This window comes from Miscanthus floridulus, chromosome 7, assembly GCF_019320115.1.
Source record: "Miscanthus floridulus cultivar M001 chromosome 7, ASM1932011v1, whole genome shotgun sequence".
NCBI classification, from domain to species: Eukaryota; Viridiplantae; Streptophyta; class Magnoliopsida; order Poales; family Poaceae; genus Miscanthus; species Miscanthus floridulus.
Genome location: NC_089586.1, coordinates 65,601,425 through 65,607,424, shown reverse-complemented (window position 1 = coordinate 65,607,424; position 6,000 = coordinate 65,601,425). Strand labels below are relative to the sequence as shown.

General features: G+C 44.8%; 1 non-coding gene across 1 annotated transcript; it reads right to left on the bottom strand.

Moving 5' to 3' along the window:
• Positions 1-2,454: 2,454 nt before the first annotated feature.
• LOC136468151 (small nucleolar RNA R71) lies at positions 2,455-2,564 on the bottom strand. Its single transcript, XR_010761690.1, has one exon. It is a non-coding gene; the product is annotated as a small nucleolar RNA R71 (small nucleolar RNA).
• Between the last annotated feature and the right edge of the window lie 3,436 nt (positions 2,565-6,000).

Below are 6,000 nucleotides of genomic sequence, written 5' to 3'. Positions count from 1 at the left end.
AGACAACGCCCAGGGCTTCTTCGGCTATGAGATCGCCATGGTCCACAGAGCACCGCTGTAAGATCCTCCTAGACTCTAGTGCATGTAGACCATAGGCTCAACCCCCCAAACCACCATGTACCTAGCCTATCTTGATATATAAGGGGTACGGTTGGATCCTAGAGGGGGGACAATCCTAGATAGATCATTCCATTCCTCATCCATCCACTCATTCTTAGCACCAAGAGCAGAGCAACCAAGAGAGGGGCACCGAGAGCTCCTCGACCACACCCGTCATCTTCCTCCTCTCCGACGAGGGGAAGACTCCACCAGCAGTGAGGCAACCTCAGGATTAGGACTGAGCTAATCCCCTACCAAATCTCTCTCTTCCTCCTATACACTCTATTGTAACCCCCTAATTTTGGGTGCCCTTGAGTATAAGGATCATTAGCTACTAGACGTAGGGCATCGATCGGCCCAAACTAGGATAAACCATTGCATCCTCTCTGTGATTCTTGTGTTCTTGAGTCCACCCAAGCCACCTGAGATACGTACTCTAACACCGACTCGAACAACAATGCTTGCCATAGTTCTAACACCGCGATAGCTGGCGCACCAGGTAGGAGGCAACGTCAAGTGTGATTCAGGCTCTACAGTGGCTAAAGCCTCCCACCTCGTCTCTAGAGCAAGCAACATCGCCCTAGACGGTGATGTCCACTTCCCTAGTGAGTTCTTCATCATAGCTGGTGCCTTCGCTCTAGGCTAGGTCCTCAACTTTGGGATCCTAGCCTACATCGCCGACTGCTACGGAGAGCTTCATCCACTCAATGGGGCTACGCCGGTGGGCAACAAGCTCCCAATGCCGCCCCCACCGCTAGGCCTCCTAGGAGTAGATCTCGAGGTCCTTGCCTAGCAGATCTAGCATGGTCTGGTTCCGCACTCTACTGTGTTAGATCACTACCAGATGTTCCACATGCTGGCCAACGTCCACCACTAGATCGCCACAAGTGAGATGATCCCACCACCCGACTGCTTCTAGTACTACCTCCCGAACCTGCCATTCGGGATCCAGAATGTGGCAGCGTCCATCCAGCTATAGCTAGAGCACCTCATCGACCACAAGGCACCATAGGGCACCATCCTTTCTGGCGCCGCGGGGGCTGACATCCCCACTACGCACCTTCTTCGAGATCCTCTTAGGGAATGACCCAGGGTACGACTCTAACGACATCAACTGCTATAGTCCGCCACGCATGTGCTACCACATCGACGATGAGGTTCCCACCAAGGCAACGCCTGAGCTCACACCGCTGGACCAAAGTCCCCATAGCCACATGAACTACCTTCGATAGAAGGCCACTCGCTTGCAAGCTCTACAAGCAGACCTAGAGGCCACCGAGGCAGAGCTCGAGCGCCAAAGGTAGAACAAACCCTCCTTCTAGCTGATCTATGTTCCACTCTCAGGCAAGGTGAAGGTTATAAGCCCTATGGTGACTAAGGTAATATGGGTAATAGTTTCGATATTAACATGTTCAAATTCAAAGGTTGGTTCACTAGTAAGTGGGTATGCAGGAGTTAACATGGTAGCAACTATTGATCCACTCTTGCTAAGTCTTCGTATTTGCTCAGGACGAGCAAAAGGCAAGCTTGGGGGAGCTTGTTGATGGTCACTAAATGCCTATTCTAGCCATCAACAATGCAAACAATTTAAGGAAAAATCAACATAGAGCATAGGAACCATGAGTTTTATTTGTATGCAGGAAAAATGTTGAAAATATACAAGTGGGACACAAGTGGGAAGCATTGGTCTAGATAGTTGATTAATTTATTTCTTTGTGATTTTGCTATCGAACGGATCACCGTTCTTTTGTGGGTTTATACTTTTCTTGCTATGACTATTGAAGCAAGAGCCAAGTATGGGTGGGTTCAATTTGCCAAAAGATTTCCAAGGCAATCCTGAGGGTATTCTTCGAAGGGCTAGAGCGAGTCTCACCCTCCTCGAAGGAATCCTCCACCGATCTGTCCAGATCTTCCACCAATGGAGCAAATCCAACAGGATCCTCCGCCAACTGAACCATCATATCCAAGCAGCTTTGTAGCAACTAGTTCCACAACACCTGCTAAATCCATTTGAGAGTATTCTACGCTGTCCAATTCTAACGTAGCAACAGGTCCTAATGCTGTTAGTGGGAAGGGAGACTTTGAGCTCAAACTAGCACTAATTACAATGGTGCAAGCGAGCCCTTTTCATGGCAAACCCTCTGAGGATGCTAATGCCCATCTTTAGAATTTCTTGGAGATTTGCAACATGATTTCAATTTAGGGAGTTCCACAAGATGCCATTTGACTCTGATTTTCCCCTTTTCATTTCTTGAAAAGGCGAAGCATTGGTTCTACACCAACTCAGGAACCATGGACACTTGGGAGAAGTGTTCAAATGACTTCCTTGTCAAATTCTTTCCCGTGGGTAAGACCAATCTTTTTCGTAGTAAAATTTCTAACTTTCAACAACAAGTTTGAGAATTCATCCTCGAAGCATGGGAGTGACTATAAGAATACGTTCAAGCATGTCCTCACCATGGTATGGAGGATTGGTTGTTGATCCAAAGCTTCTACCATGGACTCTCGCTGGAGTCCCGACAACACATCGATGCTACCATCAGAGGAGCATTCTTCTCCCTAAAGGTGGATCAAACAAAGGAGTTGATCAAAAAGATGGTCGACAAGCAAGGATGGATAGATGAACATCTCAAAGGTATATCTCATACTTATGAAGTTAATGTTTTATCTATGGAATATCTTTGGAGAAGTTAGAAGAAAGAGCGAATTGGAAAAGAGATAGTGCTGCCCTAGAATATTTTGCGACTAAGCCACAGACAAGCCTATCATGTGGAGTATGTTGAGGCATGGATCATGCTACTAATGCCTATCCCAAAAGAGACCTCAAGTCCCTCCTCAATGACAGTGGATACGGTCCACCGCCACATCAATTATACCAAAGATGGAATCCACGTATCAATCAAGGTAATCCTCCGACTCATCCCTCTGATAATTCTTCTCTTAAGAATCTTGTCTTCAATCAAACTTGAGTTAATGAAGAATTAAATATCAAGTTGCTTGATCTAAAATCTTAGGAGATATTCATGCTAAACTTAATAGTTTTTCTTTGGCTTTAAGGAATCGTCTTAACTTTAATAAAATGCTAGAAAATCAATTAGCTGGCTTAACTGCCAAAATCTCATAAGATCATGAAAAAGTTAATGCTGTGACCACGAGAGGTGGTAAGACCACTCGTGATCCACCTTATCCTGATTCTACAAAGAAAAAAGTGGTAGAAGAAGAAATTGCTGAAGAAGAACCCCCGCTGTGCCCAAGGCAAAGGTAAGAACTACCCCTCATGAATTTTATGATACTGAGGTTCTACCATTTCCAGAGCATAGCAAGAAAGCAACAGAGGATGAGCAATTCAGTAAATTTGCATAGGTAATTCTAAAATTATATATCCATGTACTATTAGTTGACACTATGCATGTCCCTACATATGCAAAATATTTGAAAGACATTCTCAATAAAAGAAGCCGATGCCGAGCGTGGAAGTGGTGAAATTAACTGAAGAGTGTATCGCAGCTATACTCAATTAGTTACCTAAAAAGAAGAAGGACCAGGGAATCCTACGGTATCATGCTCGATCGGTGCCCAACAATTTGATCAAGCTCTCTACGATCTAGGGGCAAGCGTCAGCATCATGCCAAAGGTAATATATGATAAATTAAATCATAATTCATTATCCCCAACCACTATGTGTTTGCAGCTTGCTAACCAATTAGTCCGATATCCAACAGGAATAGTAGAGGATATTCCCGTCAAAATAAGAGATTGCTTTGTCCCTATTGATTTCGAGGTGTTGGACATGAGTGCTGACACAAAAACACCACTAATCCTAGGGAGGCCATTTCTGAGCACGGCAAATACACATATTGATGTTGGAGCTGGAGAAATCCAACTCAACATTAATGGTCAGGAAGAAAAATTTTACTTCATGCCAAAGCAAGAACAATGCTTGTCATTTCAAAATAAGTCTGCCGACACTACCATCCTTGATGAGATGACACAGACTCCGTCATTCATGGGAGGAAGCCATGACATGGAGCATCTACATGAAAGGACTCCGATGAACCTAATCGAGGTGAGTAATGCAAAGGTATGCAAATAACCCATATTATTTTCACTCAACACACTTACTTTCTACATAAACATACCTAGTACCATGCTTAAAATGTCAACATGCATCAAGAGAAGAAAGTGTGGGGTCAGCCAGGCCTACCATGCCATCAGCCACAGCCCCCTTGCCCTCTCTCTGCTCCACTCACCTCCACTCATTCACACCATGCATATAGATGACAAAACAAAAGTTGTTGACGTGATTCAAGCTTTCACCTTTGCTCTCCACCCACCTTGTCCTTCTCTCCTACATTTTTCAAGCCATTCACTCAATCACTTGGCTTTTTCTTTCACAAGCTTCCTAGAGACATGCATGAGAGAGCATCCAAGGGCCATCCATGCCAAAAGATGGTAGGATTCTCTCCTATTGCCATCTCTCGACACCCCTATAGGTGGGCTTTGGCAGTTTGCTTTCTCATCTCTCCATTTATTCCTTCATGAAGTGAACCCCACTCCAAATCAAAAATCAAAGTCTTCAACTGATGTCTCCACTCCTTTCTCCTTCGTACTACACTCCAAGATCTCATTTGGTTAATCACTAATCAAAAGCATCATCCAAAGGGAGAGAACATCATGGTGGTGATCCAAGGAAGTATTTTGTTTTGCTAACCCATAATCCTTCTCTATTAGTTTGTGATTGTTGTGTAGGAAGCATGAAGAAAATCAAGAATGTCTTTGGCATTGGGAGTAGCAAGCGCGTCAACAAGCACATCTAGTTCCCATTGGATAGTCAGTCGTCCTCGGGAAATCACAGCAACCGCGAGAGCAATGCCATGTCTGTCGACCAAGAAAGCCAAGGAAGTGGAAGTGCGCCATCCAAGCAAGGAGTTCAAGCTAATCAACTGGTCATCCATGTCCTCACAAATGAACAACAAATCATTTTGTTGGACGACCGAGAAAGGCAGGCCTTCCAAATTCTCCGATACCATACATTCCTTCATCCCCGTGTCTATGACCATGACTTCCTAAATAGCATAGGTATGATCACCGAGTTCCAAACTATTTTTTGTGCTATGGGTTGGGAGAATTTTTGGCATATAACCAAAGAAGGAAGTGGAGAGCTCACAATTGAATTTTTATGCACGCTCCAAACAAATGCAAATAATGTTGTGTTTAGACTTTTTTGGACAATAGTATACTATCACTTGGAGACAATTTAGTACCCTGCTAGGTGTTGATGGTCACTAACACCCATTTTGACCATCAACATTCCACCCAAAAGCATGATAAAGTGTGGTAAATCATCATCACATGTGTAGAATTTTGTTTATAATTCACCTAGTTCCACTTGTGCTTGTAGAATTATTTGTATGCAGGAAATATAGCAAAAATAGGCCAAATTGGTGACAAACATGGACACATGGAGCAAATGGACGTGGCAGGTGGGCTAGGGGCCCAAAAGCCATGCCGCCTGGCCCCACTTGGGTGCCGCCTAGTGCCACCTTGGCACTAGCCATGTCATCGATCTATGGGAGCTGCTCTAGAGCCAATGACAAGTGTCCATTTAAGTCAGTTTGATTAATGGACAAGATTTGATGATGGTGGATCCATGGGTCCATTGTCATACACTTGGTAGGCTCCAACCGACTTCCAACTACCTTACCGTCCAAATTTCAATATGTGCTACCTCTACAAGTACCATTGGGAGCCAACCATCGCTGTTGGATCAAGTGGTGGTGGAATGGAGGGCCGGTCGGCGCCCCCTAGCTCCACCTGGCGCCTGAAGGCACCAAACCAACCTCCCGCTGCCTACAAATACCCCCTCACTCTACACTATAAATAGAGGGTGTGGAGCTCCAT